Consider the following 13,180-nt stretch of genomic DNA (forward strand, 5'->3'; position numbering starts at 1 on the left):
CATCCTAATTTGGCGGTGGGTCTGTGGAGGCTCCGCAGCGGTTTTCCCGCATCCTCCGGGCCGGCGGTGGCTTCCGCCGGCCCGGAGGATGCGGGAAAACCGCAATCATAATTAGCCCCTAAATCTCCCTCTGTCTATTTTTTCCAGTAAATTGATTTCCTATTAATTGTAATCAGTTTATTGTGCCAAATAATGAAGTTAAGGAAAGCAAGCTTTTTATCCACATGAGGACAAATTACGGGCTCAAGAATTTTACGTTTATTTTTAAAGAACAAGTGTTAAAATAAATTTGGTCCTTTGTGTAAAGGAGAAGAATTGTTTGAACGAAAAAGGAAATATAAAGCTCCTCTTCAGATCAACCCTACAAGGGCAAAAGTTCTGTTCAGGGAATCATAAACCCAATACATGGATTGCTTACATATGAAAGCTCTGTAATAAACATTGAATGGATCCCATTTGTTAGTTAGGGTTGTTTATTTATTTGTACATTCTTCCAGGTTTAACATAAAAGTATCCTTTACTAATTTAGTAAATCATAGACCTACGTATTTAATCTTACAATTAGTCCAATAAAAACGAGTATTAATGTTATCGTGTTTAAAGCAGTGGTTATTTAGAGGTAAAAATCTTATATTTGTCCAAAATCATTTTATAATCTGGAGCCAAAGAAAAAGAGTGTGCCTCAGATAAGAAAGCAGGTAAAGGGTACTCGACATAAAAAGAATTATAGTGTCGGTAGAAAATGCTATCTTAATATGATTGTTTTTATGCTGAAAACCATGTATATCTGGATTTGGTTGTAGCTTTGACAAAAAAAGTTTCAAATACCAAATAAAAGGAGAGAAAGGTAATCTGTGCTGGACTCCTTTACCTAAAAAAATAGAGCCAAAGAAAGATAATTAATAAAAATAGCTGCATGAGGACAGTAATAGAAATGGGAAATTAATTTTATACTCTTTGATCTAAAGCCGAACCATTGAAGTGCTTGAAAAATAAAAGGCAAATGTCTTCTCTGTATAAAACGTGATAGTTGAAAGACACTGCGTATGCGTATCAGATTTGAACAAAATATTAAAAAACTGTCTAGTATTATCCAGTACCCTTCATAAAGCCAGATTGTTCCTTTCCTTATAACAAATTCAAGTATGATTCCAACAATATGGCTAAGAGTTTAGAAAATAAATTGTAATCAATGTTTCCAAGGAGATATATCTGTAATTTTTTTAATGTTTCCAGTCTCTTCTTTCTTTAGGGATGAGACAGATTAAGGCATCAAGAAAAGAGCCTGTTACGCAACCATTTGTGGAAATATCTTGTCATAAATTAAATAGTTTACACGAAAGTAATTTAAAAAATTAATACAGAATTTAGCAGAACAGCTATCTGGTGTAGGAATTTTCCATTATTTAAAAAGAATAACGCTACATTAAGATCTGCTATAGATATATCCTCTTTGGCAACAAAAATCAATATTAGTGGGAAACGTTTTAGTAATCAGAGGAAGGTATTGTGACATAGAGCCTTCAGAGGTATCTACATTTCTATAATATTGCACAAATTCATCCAGCATCCCTGTACAACTCTTCATTACTGTCACTTAGGATAGAATAAACCTTAACCTGTTGTTTGTTGATTTTTAAATAAGCAATTTGCCAGTTTTATTATGACCACCGTAACATTTTGCACTTGATTTTGTGTGATGTTGTCTTTTCAATGGATCATTAGTTAAATTGAATCTTGACATCTAACATTGCTAAAGCCATTGCTTAGAGTTTCAAAGTTTTTGCTTTTGGAAAAATTTTTAAAAGAAGAACAATGATAATTCAAAAAGAGTTAAAGTTATTCAAATGCCATCTTCTGATACTTTGAAGTGTAGAAAGTAAATCAATATGTATCGTTATTCGGCGTGATCTGAAATAAGAATCAATCCTATTTCTGCAAGGCTTACATTTTGGGATTTATTATTGAAAATGAAAACATGATCAATTCTTGATTGTGGCATGGTGTACTGGAGGAGTTCATTATATTCCCTTTATGCGGGGTTACAAAGCCTCTAAGCATCAATCAACACTCTTTGCTGTAGTGCCTTAACTAAACTTTTATTGGAATTTGTTAGGGATAAATACAGATTGAGAAATTTCTATGAATCAAAGATCAACAAAATTATCAAAACTGCATCCAAAAATCAAGATATCATCAGGATATGCCATCAGTTCGCTAGTAACATTAGTCCAAAAATGCAGTCAAACCGTTTACAGTGAAAATCACCATAGGATCAATATGTGCGCTGAAAAACTTTCTATCTTTTGTCTTTATCAATTTTGTGGGAAATTGAAACTTCAGAGTTTGCTGCATTGAATTAGAACCCCTTTTTATGCCATTCCAAGGAGAAAAGAAAACATTACCCAACCTTTTGTGCATTTTAAGGATTCTGGTTTTTTTGTGAGAAGTGGAATGCTCTTCCGCCGGCGCTGAAAGCTGAGACCGATCTCCTCTCTTTCCGGAAAAAACTGAAGACTTTGCTGTTTAACTAATACCTCTGCATCGTTGGTTCTATTGGGCTTTGCTGCTTCCTTCTTTATCTATCCCTGGCGCCGGGAAACCCATTGAGGGTAGCTGTGCGCAATACAAGTTCAAATAAATAAATAAATAATAATAAAAAAAAATTGTTGCAATAAAGCATTGTCTGTATTAATTTTAGAAAGATGAATTAGCACTCTGTTGTTTAAAAGGAGACCCAAGCCCCCTGATGTTCCAAGAGTAGTCCTAGGAAGGAAGCAAATACAATTATATTTTTAAAATGAAGAAGACTTTGTGCATAAATTGAAAATAGAAGACATGTATGTGAAAATAAAGATATGTTAGAAGAAGAAGCATTGAAGCATACATACTCATTTCAGGGGTGTGAAATTGAATAAAATATCTATTTGTGCATGGGGACGTTGCTTCATAAATCTACTTTTTTGTCACAAAATCCACTTGCCCTTTTGGTGCCATGTAGTGCAGTGGCAAATTATGGCAGCAATCTCATTATAAAAGAGCTCTGATGTAGCCTCTCTGATTATGCCATGGCTCATGCCATAGTAGTGTGTGAATGCTTGTAACCCCCTTCTGTTGCTATGTTTCCATAGATCTAGATACTGGGGCTGAAGGTAGTGGTAAGTAACAGTGCCAGGGTCATAAGGCCTTTTGAGTCTGTGCAAACATACTAACATGCATGTTTTTAGGTTTTTCAACATTTCTTCTCTAATCTTTTCCCATACTGAGAATTGTTGGAAATGTACTCCTGACATTGGCAGATGTAAACCTTCTTCCAGAGTTGGGAAAAAAGTGGTTGAGGGAAAGTGAACTTGCAAACACTCAGATATTCACTCGAGCAAATCTACACATGCATATTTGCTCTTGTTAAAATGCAGTTCACAAATATTATCTAGGAGCAATATTTCTTGTTCTACTTCTGTAAATTCTTGGTAATTCACAAAAGCAGTATAGCTGCACTTAATGCAAGGACATATACCATGGGTGTACTTTTGAGACTTTCTTTAATAATTAGGTCCCTAATTTGGTCTGGTGTTGACCGTGACCTTTTGTGCTTATTAAAATTCTATCTCTTTCTCTGTATCGGCTGGCTTCAGCGTGACAGCATTCTGCTCTTTCACAAGGAGCATATCGGTACACAAAGAAGTTTTGTTCAGGGCCAGTAACCACTTAGGCAGTGTGTGCTTTTTGAGACCCAAAACATTTTTTGCATTTGCCAATGTTTGTTATAACGGTGAGGGCCCGACAGCTCCGACACCATTAAGGGTTTACAAAAACAATCCCAAAACAAGTCACACATTGAGAAAACTAAAAAGCTGACCACCAATTTCAGCCCTATTGGCTTGTTTATTTTTGTTTCCCATAATCTTAAAAAAACTGGTTATACTGATTTTCCATTACATTATTTGGGAAATACTAGCATGCATCAACATGTTGCTTAATGATGCTGCAAAGACATGGTACCTAAAATGTTATGGTAATTTGGCATAATGTTTTTTTTCCTGCTTTCATTTTTTATGAACAATTTATTTTGTAAGCAAAGAATCATTAATCTTGCTTTCAAGCTTCTGCAAATGTTTGCTTAAAATCAGAGCACATTCTGGGAGCATTATACGTAACCTCATATTGCTAAACTTTGAAAACGTGTGTACTCATTTTTATACTGGAACCACTGTCAGTAGTGCAGTTGGAGCTTACAACTTTGTCTTAGAGCGCTCACCGTAACAATAAAGGCTTTCAGTTAATACACTATAAATGCAAGTTTGAACAGCATTAACATATGGGAAAAAATCTTACCGTAACTGCAGACAGTGCCCTTCCCTGCTCCATAATGTGGTACTGCAAACTGGCAGCCAAAGGGTTTGTGCTGCAGGGGGTTGGGCCTCATTTTTCTATAGGAATTCCAAATCTCTGTCATTTAAAAGAAAACAGAGATAACATAGATTGTCTTTTTTTTGTAACATGCTTTATTAATTTTCTCAAGACATAGAAAAAAAAACATACGCTGAATCCTGTCTCTCTAGACAACTTTAGACTCATATCCAATATCCTACTCTTAGCTAAAATTCTGGAGAAATGTGTGCAATTGCAATTGAGCCAAAACAACCTACTAGATGATTTCCAATCCGGGTTCAGGCCTGGGCACAGCACTGAAACCGCCATTCTCCACATCATGGATGATGCCCTCCAAGCCCTTGACCAAGGCAAAACCTGTCTCCTAATCCTTTTAGATCTATCCTCGGCTTTCGATACGGTCAACCAAGAAAAACTCATTGAATGCCTCAAATTCAGAATGGGATTGGATGACTCCGCACTCAAATGGTTTAGGTCCTTCCTCCAGAACCGCTCCCAGAGATTCCTAATCAACGGGAACCTGTCCATTCCCTCTCCGATTCTGGTCGGAGTCCCCCATGGATCAACCCTAACCCCCACCCTCTTCAATCTTTACCAAAAAACCGCTAGCAGAAATACTACGCACCGCCAATATCTCCAACCACATGTATTCCAATGACACCCAGATCTTCATCAAAATCTCTTCTCCTGACGAGATTTATTCCATGAACGAAACCTTGAAGATAACTGTCCAATGGCTCACCTCTAACCAGCTCAAACTAAACGCACAAAAAACAGAATTTCTTCTAATGTCCCCACCCAAAACCAACCCTGACATTCTGGAATGGACTAAGTCGATCACAGCCTTAAACTGCCCACCTGCCATAGTGCACTCCGCCAAATCCCTTGGAATAACCACATCAACTCGATGGCCAAAACCGCCAGGTTTCACCTGAGCTCTCTAAGAAAACTAAAACCTTTCCTTGACACTCCTGGCCTAAAAATGGCAGTCCAGGCACTATTTCTATCCAGACTTGAATATGGATGTTCTACCCTCTCTGATCTACCCAAGATCTCCCGGGCCTCCTTAAAAGCCTACCTCAATGCTGCCGCCAGACTCTTAACAGGTTCAAAAAAATTCGACCACATCCCACCACATCTGAAAGCTCTGAACTTGCTTCCTCTTGAGGCCAGGATCCAACTTAAACTGGCATGTATTACTCCCAAGGCTCTATTCACTAAATCCCCAGCATTTTTCATCCAGAAACTCATGGTATCCGGAGGAGCCAGAAACTCCCGGTCCGCCAGAGACCTCATGCTCCAGCCTCCACGCTTTCGAAAGGAAAAAACTTACAATTGTGCATTCTCTAGGGCTGCACCAAGAATATGGAATTCACTCATGCACCTCCGGGAACCCCACCCTCAGACTCTTGGACCTTCGTTCTTGTAAAATGTATGTACTTGTTTTTATCCCAAATGTTCCAACCCCTACCTAAGTCTTGTGTATACAACCTATTAACCCTGTAAAGCGGTCTGATACCCTAACAGGTCAAGTCCACGCTCTCTAAAACAGAAATAAATAAATAAAAAATATAACATAGCACCTGATATGATTTTATTACATATAGCTTATTGTTTTCCCACAATGGGTAGAATAGTGTTCCAAGATCCAGCATATAAAATACAGTCTAAGGCAGGGTAGTCCAGCAAAGGGACATTCTGATGGATACATTTACCTGTGGGTTCCTCACCTTATGAATATCCCCTGCGCCAGAATTCCACGGAAATGTTTACTAGCTCCCCGCTCTGACGAGGTTGTCCTAGCGTCATGGCTCCGCACGCGGCTCTGCATGACGTCACCGGAGCCATATGAAGACCACCTCGGCATGATGACGTCAATTCCCGTTTTTCCACGCTGTCGACTCTAACGTTTTTTTTCTGGGACTCTCCATACTTAGTTTGGATACTTTGTATTTTTGATTGTATCGCTTCCTTTCTTTGTCATGTCTGCTCCGAGGAAGTCCAGGTTTAACCTTGCAGAGAATGCGGTAAACATATGTCAATTACTGACCCGCATGAGGATTGCCTTTGGTGTTTATCTTCAGACCATGACGTCGAGGGATGCCCTTCGTGCAGGAAGATGAATCCAAAGGCGTTCAAGGAGCGAGAAGCCAAGCTTTACATGGCCAAAGCAAGAAAAGAAAAAAGGAGTTGAAAAAGGTCAAAGTCTAGTTCTTCCACGGTGCACAACTCCAAGAAGGAGCATAAGATCTTCGAAATCTGTGGTGTCAAGGTCACCTTCTCCTGCTCCTCGACGTCGAGAAAAGGACTTTGTTTCTCCTTCGCCTTCAGTGTATCCTCAGGTTACATCGGCTCATTCTCCTTCCTGTAAGGGGACTCCAGAGCAGGCAACGACGCCGAGATTCTCTCAGTCGAATCCGACTGATGATGAGGTTCCTTCGGCTCCAGCTGGTCCACCTGTGGCTCTAGCGGCTCTGACTCCAGAGGTACCTTGATTGGATCCGAAACCGGCTTCTTACCCTTAGTTTCCGACGCCGGGTTCTAATCCCTTGCATTTTTTAAATGCGATGTATGGTGTTTTCACCAGGGCCTCGTACCCCTCTGGAGCACCTTCGGGTGCCATGGGTCCTTTGGCATATAATTTGGGTGTGCCTCATCAGTATCATCAGGCCCCCTTTATGCCGTTCATGCCAGCGAAGTTGTCCTGGTCTTTTCCGGCTCCCAAAATGTCAACGCCATATGGGCTGTCTCCAGCTCCATCCCGTGAAGCTTCTCGGATTTGATGGGTGCCGGTTATGGATCCTCCTCCTACGCTGCTTCCGGAGCCGTCGACGCCGCTTGTGGCGCTGCCGAAGCCGCAAATGAAGATGTGTTCGAGGAGAGAAGCGCAGAGGTTGTTGGAAGAGGAGCAGTACCAGGCTGAAGAGAGGGAGGAAGGAGAGGTGTATGACACAGAAGATGTGTTTGAAGACTTGTGTGAAGCAAGTGAGTTTGACTCTTCTCCAGAGTGGGACTTTGTTTCTCAAAAGGCTTCTCCCTCTAAGGATGTTGCTCTATATCATACAGTTATTAGGAAGGCTGCCGAACTTTTGGACTTGCAGCTTCCTGTGCCGGAGTATAAGCCTAATCTCACTGAAGTGCTTCATTCTCCTTCTTCGTTGTTGAGCCACTTTTGCCATTTAATGATGCTCTTACTGAGCCAATACTTGATGTGCCTCAATCCTCTTTCGGCTCCTGCAGTTCCGAGGTCAGTCTCAAGAAGGTTTAGACCTGATCCTGGAGATCCGGTTTTCCTTTCCTCCCACCCCTCTCCTGAAAGTCTGGTGGTACAGGCTTCTTGCTTGAAGCAGTCATCAGGGGCATTTTCGCAGGCTCCGGCTGACATGGATTCTGAGAAGTTGGAGCAGTCTGCGAAAAAGGTATTTTCTTCGCCCAGTATTGCATTAAAGTCTGCCAACGCCACTTGCCTCTTGGGCAGGTACATTCATGCTTTAATGGATTCTGTGAAACAGCTTCTCCCTAAATTATCTGAGGAGGACAAGTGGAATCTGAGTGAGGTGTTGGTGGATGCTCAAGCGGCTGCTCGCCAGGTTATCCAGTTTGGTCTGGATAAAGCGGATTCTGTTGCCAGAGTCATGGGCTGGTCTATTGCGACATGGTTAAAATCTTTGGGGTTCTCTCCTGACGTGCAGGCTGCTCTTATTGATTTGCCATTTCATGGTTCCACGCTTTTTGTTGAAAAGGTTTAAGGTAGGGTGGGCGAAATTTGCAAAATCGCGATACGCAAATCTCCGCGGAACGTTAAAAATCTCCACGAACACACAGAAATTCCGCGAATATGCGGAATTGCTTGTTTGCGATGCTTTTTTACTGTTCGCAATCGCTGTTTGCGTGCTCGGGGAGAAATATCTTGCAAACACGCATTTGAGAACGCGAACAAGCAAAACATTTTGCAAAGTCGCGGAATGTAGAATTTTGGGCAATTTCCCAAAATTACCCAAACTCCGCAAATTCCACGAGCGGAACGGAATTTACTGCCCAGGCCTAGTTTAAGGACAGTAAGGCATTGGCAAGGTCTTTGGGTCTGCAGACTCGATCAATAGGCTATAGATATAAAAGATACCTTGACTTTGGGAAGTCTTCCTTTCATGGGTCCAGACAGCCTTAGCAACAGCAGCAAAACCCCTTGTATAAGAGCTACAAGGGTAAAGGCAGAGGTCGCCTTCATGGAGCCTGGCATCAAACCTCTTCCTCCTCTACCTCCCTAACCCCTCCTGGTTATGCCGGAAAGCAGCCCTAGATCCGCCATTCTGGATCATGTAGGTCCCGTGGGAGGCCGGCTTACCCATTTTCTACAAGATTGGAAATTAATCACTTCGGACCCTTGGGTTTTAGATCTTGTAGAAAATGTGTACGCCTTTCCCTTCAGAGAATTCCCTCCTCCTTACCCTCCTTGCCAGGGGGTTTGCATAGAGGATCATTTGCTTCTCCTTCAGAAGGAGGTTCTTACCCTATTACAGAAAGGTGCAATAGAGGTGGGTCCAGAGCAGGAAAGGGGTCAGGGATGCTACTCCCGGTATTTCCTGATTCCCAAGAAGGATAGCAGGTTACATCCTATCCTGGACCTCAGAATATTGAATCTGTTTCTCAAGCAGGAGAGGTTCAAGATGCTCACCCAGGCTCTTCAGGCACTGCAACAAGATGACTGGATGGTGTCCATCGACTTACAGGTTGCGTATTTTCATATCCCAATACTGAAGTCGCACAGAAAATATCTCCGTTGTACATTTGGGTCGTAACATTACCAATTTGCAGTCGTTCCGTTTGGTCTTACTACTGCACCTCGAGTCTTCACCAAGGTGATGGCAGTGGTGGCTGCTCATCTCAGGAGGTCGGGGATTCCTGTTTTCCCCTACCTGGACGATTGGCTATTGAAAGCAGAGTCGCCAGAAATGGTGCGTCATCTTCTGCAGGTTACAACCCAGCTGTTGTACAAATTGGGTTTTTCGATAAATGTAACCAAGTCTCACCTGGTGCCCTCACAGTGCAACCTGTTCATAGAGGCAGTTCTGGATACTACTGTTTGTTGAGCTTTCCCGCATTCGCAAAGGATTCTCGACATTCAGGAAATGATTCCTCTGTTTTACAATGGAGCGGTTGTTCCAGTTCTGAAGGTCCTTTGCCTGCTCGGTCTGTTTGCTTCCTGCATCCTATTGGTCAACCATGCACGCTGGCACATGAGGGCGCTCCAGTGGTGTCTCCGCAGGCAGTGGTAACAGCACAACGGAGATCTCAGGGAGTCTGTAAGGATCTCCAGAGAAGCTGCAGTGCATCTGTCTTGGTGGAGCGTGGAAGGAAATCTGTCTTGAGGGAAACCTTTCCATCTTCCTCCATCGGTGGCCACAGTGATAATGGATGCCTCTACCCTAGGGTGGGGTGCTCATCTGGAGGATCTGGAGATCAATGGTCTTTAGTCTCCAGAGGAAAGGTTGCTTCACATCAACCTTCTGGAATTGCGGCCGATAAGTTTAGCGCTCAAGGCCTATCTCCCTTCCCCTTGCGGTCAGTCGGTTCAAGTCCTGACTGACAACACTGCCGCAATGTGGTACATCAACAAGCAGGGAGGAGTAGGGTTGTACCTTCTCTACAGAGAGGCATTGTGGCTCTGGTCCTGGGCTCTGGACCAGCGGATTTGCTTCATAGCAAATCATCTGGCCGGGTTGCTGAACCTGCGTGTGGACAGTCTCAGTCGACAGTTCTCCGCCGACCACGAGTGCGAGGCAGGGAGCATTTTGGGACGCGTTTCAGTTGAGTTAGAGCTCGCAACTCCTTTATGCATTTCCTCCCATAACCTTGATTCCTCGGGTTCTGAAGAAGATTCTCCAAGACCGGGTCCAAGTTATATTGATCGCCCCGGATTGGCCAAGAAAGGTGTGGTACACGGATCTTCTTCACCTCTTTTGCAGCCTCAGCTCCGTCTCCCTCTGATTGCAGACCTACAGAGTCTGCACCTTCATGCCTGAAGATTGAACGGGGCAACCTGAATTCTTTTTCTCTCCCGTCTGATGTGGTGGATGTTATTTTATCAGCCAGGCGACACTCCACCAAGTCTATCTACTCCTACAGGTGGTCGAAATTTGTTAGATGGTGTGAAGAGAAATCTATTGATTCCTTGAAAGCGCATCTTTCTGATGTTCTTTGTTTTTCACTTCATTTGGCTTAGCAGGGTTGTGCTGTGGCTACTGTTAAAGGATATTTGTCGGCTTTGTCTGCATTTATTTGTTTGCCAAATCAGTCTTCTCTTATTAAGTCTCCAATAGTCTTAAGGTGCATTAAGGGGCTTACTAACATGTTTCTGCCCACTCCTTTTATTATGCCCCAGTGGGATTTAAATCTGGTGTTAACTTTTTTTATGGGTTCCACGTTCTAACCTATGCATAGTTGTCCTTTGAGACTACTGACATTTAAAACGGTCTTTCTAGTGGCTACCACTTCTGCTAGGAGGGTGAGTGAGCTCCAGGCTTTGAGTTCATAGCCTTCTTTTCTGACCATACATGCTGGAAAGATGGTTCTCAGGACCAGTGCTGCTTTTCTGCCTAAGGTGGTAACTTCCTTCCATCTAGGTCAGTCCATCACCCTCCCTACATTTCATCCTCCCCCTCACCCTTCCTACTTTTCATCCTCCTCCTCACCCAACCAAAGATGAGGAGAGACTTCATTGTTTGGATCCAAAGAGGGGCAATTAGCTTTTTATTTGGAGGACTTCCTTCAAGATGATCAGCTCTTTGTTGGATATGCTCATCCTATGAAGGGCAAGGCAGTGCACAATTGCACTTTATCAAGATGGATCATCTTGTGCATTAAGATATTCTACTCCCTGGCTGGTAAGGAGCCTCCTGTAGGCATTAGTGCTCATTCCACCAGGGCTAAATAGTCTACTTCTGCTTTGTCCAGGGATGTTACTATTTTGGACATCTGTAAAGCCGCAACTTGGGCCTCCCTTCACACTTTCGCGAAGCATTACTGCTTAGATTCCGAGGTGAGGAGGGACTGCCATTTTGCGTGCTCTGTTGTACAAGATTTTTTGGTATAGAAGGGTGGACACCCTCCTCCGGGGGTTGGACTGCTGTGGGATTCTATTCATAAGGGGAGGAATCCACAGGCAGATGTATCCATCAGAAGAACAAGTTACTTACCTTCGGTAACGCTTTTTCTGGTGGATACAGTATCTGCCTGTGGATTCCTCACTGACCCACCCTCCTCCCCGTTGTCCACCCTTTTATACCTTAACCGCATGCGCGCTAGCGCAATTCCGCTCCTGTGCTGAGTTTTTTAAAACCGCACTTTACGTGACGAGCTGGGCTCGTCATCAGCGTGCAAGGAGGCTACGCCATGACGAGCCCAGCTCGTCATGAGCGTGGAAGGGGTTAAAAGATGAGGTATCGGTTATTTGAGGTGTTTGTGTACTCAAGACTTTATTACCTCTACTTGTTTATTGTTGACTTATTTGAAATGTAAGCTTTCTTATTTCAATATAGACGGAGTGTATTTGTGTGAATTCTGTACACCATGTATGCATTGTCTCTATGGTCGGTCAGCCCTTTTTGCCTCAGTGGCACGGAAAAAATGGGTGGAACTGACGTCATCATGCTGACGTGGTCTTCTTATGGCTCTGTTGACGTCATGCGGAGCCGCATGCTGAGCCATGACGCTATGACGACCTCGTCGGCGTGGGGAGCTAGGAAAAATGTCCACGGAATGCTGGCGCAGGGGATATTCATAAGGTGAGGAATCCACAGGCAGATACTGTTTCCACCAGAAAAAGCGTTACCGAAGGTAAGTAACTTGTTCTTTAGCATTCTAGCATACAATTGGTGCCATGCGGCAGGTACAGGTTGATAGACAATAAAAACAGTGAACCATAACTACCCCAACTCTCCCTCGCCTCATTTGGCTCACCTCAGGTTTGGCCCACTCGGTCTAGAATCTGGCTCAGGCTCCGTGAAATCTCCATGCAGAGTCTTAGAGGCGTATACAGAGCCCCTGAACAGGCCGTGTCTCCCGTGGGCACCGGGGGGCTGAGTGAGGCCATGGGCTAGGGGGGACTCACATCCTGATATGAGTTATAATGTTAAGGGGTCAGTGGTTTTAAGATTTTCCAGCATCATGTCCCATTCCATGGATGTCAGTGGTTTCCTAAAACCCTGTACTCCTCCCTACGTATAACTGAACTTTCTGTTCTACCCCATCGTATCAACTCTTCCTGCCAACCCTGCACTGTTGGGGGCGGGCATATACCATCTCATGCTGATTGAACGCTTCACTATGATTAAGGCCAAATCAGTAAACCTGAACTGTACCTTCTTTGTCTTAGGGTGTCGGCACAGCCCCAATATGCATCACGTTGCTGTGTCCCAGCCAGGGATCCCTGTCATATTTACTATTATAGTAGCAACCCCAGCCCAGAAGCCGACTAATCGTGGGCTCGTCCATGTCACGTGTAGTAGGTCAGCATCGTCTGCGTGGCATCTTGGCCAGTGTTCCTGCGTCTCCAGGTACATGCAGTTTAGGCAGTGCGGTGTAAGTAGGTCCTATGTAGTATCATATACTATTTGAACTTGAATTCAGCATTGCAGGATACCCTCTTAGGGTATTCAAGGAGAGTGGCCCAGTCCTTGTCTGGTATGTTTTTTCCAAGATCTGTTGTCGTAAGGGGAATCCCTGCGTGCACGCGGACACCTCTGTAAAGCCATCTTATCAGGTGGCGACCCTCTCCCATCAAGTAGAG

This window comes from Lissotriton vulgaris, chromosome 5, assembly GCF_964263255.1.
Source record: "Lissotriton vulgaris chromosome 5, aLisVul1.2, whole genome shotgun sequence".
Lineage (NCBI taxonomy): Eukaryota > Metazoa > Chordata > Amphibia > Caudata > Salamandridae > Lissotriton > Lissotriton vulgaris.